Raw genomic sequence first — 1,266 nt, 5'->3', positions numbered from 1 at the left:
GACTACGAGTCCAGTGTGTTTTGGTCATCCTTAGCTTGACCTAAGAAATGTCAGCACATGCTTAGATTAATAACACTGCCTAATTCAGTTCACTTCAGTATAAAGCACCAGGACAGGGCCGGCCCTAGACATTTGGGGGCCCTAAGCAGGATATGTATCTGGGGCCTACGTTGCAACAAGTAGTCATAATGCTGCATTTACAACAAATGCATTGAGTGCCTCCAAAAATCTCAAAATGCGCGCCTCCCAACGCTGGTGTCCAGTGAGGACGGATGCAATTGATTTGAACGTAAACGCGTAAGAGGAGGAGTCCTTTTGTTCAGATTCAGGGCAAGAATTTGACCGTGTTAAAAGTTTTGGTAACTTACCAGACATGCCGACTTCCTCACGAATCGTCCTCCAGGCAAAGTCCTTTTTATTTTYATGACGATAATGGACACCAGAATGATCATAAATGATCAGACTAGCTTGTCCTCCATTGTTTGTGTGATCCGACTTCCCGGGCTTCAGGTATTTCCAGCCTGTTACCAGTACGTTGCTGAGCAGAGTCTCTCTGATTGGTCGATGCGACGCGTCGAGCAGCAAAAGTTCAGATTTTCCAACTTGAGCGTCGGACGCTTTGGATGTGCCGCACCCACCGAAAATGCTCAAAATGCTGGAACCGCTTCGAACCGCGCTGCTCGGCTTCTAGATTCCCCTGAATACATGTCCACCATTGACTTTGCATGTAAATCAGACGCTCCTGACGCTCAGAACGTGTTTGGTGTAAACGTACCACAAGACCGACAAAACAAATATGTAATTGGGGCGGCTGTGGCAGAGTGGTTAGGGGAGTCGTTCTGGAACCAGTAGGTTGCCCGTTCCAGCCGTCTCAGTTGTGTCCTTGGGCAAGACACTTCACCCCAAATGCCTCTGATGTGTGTCCCATCTGTGTATGAATGTGATTGGCACTGATTAGTCTCCATAGATGAATTGAATATGTTAGCTTTGTAGAGGCCTAACATGTGTGGACGGGTAAATGAGGGCACAGATTGTGTTAACTTTGAGTTGTGTGGTTGCTTAGAAAGGTGCAGCACAGTCCATGTATCATTCATTGTCTGAATGCTCAGTGTGGAAACTTGTAATATGAAATTAACTTTGCTTTATAGGATTCCAAACCTAAAGTTTTACACAACATATATAATGACAATCCATCCATCCATCCATCCATCCATCCATCCATCCATCCATCCATCCATCCATCCATCCATCCATCCATCCATCCAT

Source organism: Austrofundulus limnaeus, unplaced genomic scaffold (genome assembly GCF_001266775.1).
Source record: "Austrofundulus limnaeus strain Quisiro unplaced genomic scaffold, Austrofundulus_limnaeus-1.0 Scaffold4, whole genome shotgun sequence".
NCBI classification, from domain to species: domain Eukaryota; kingdom Metazoa; phylum Chordata; class Actinopteri; order Cyprinodontiformes; family Rivulidae; genus Austrofundulus; species Austrofundulus limnaeus.
This window is presented reverse-complemented; position numbering follows the sequence as displayed.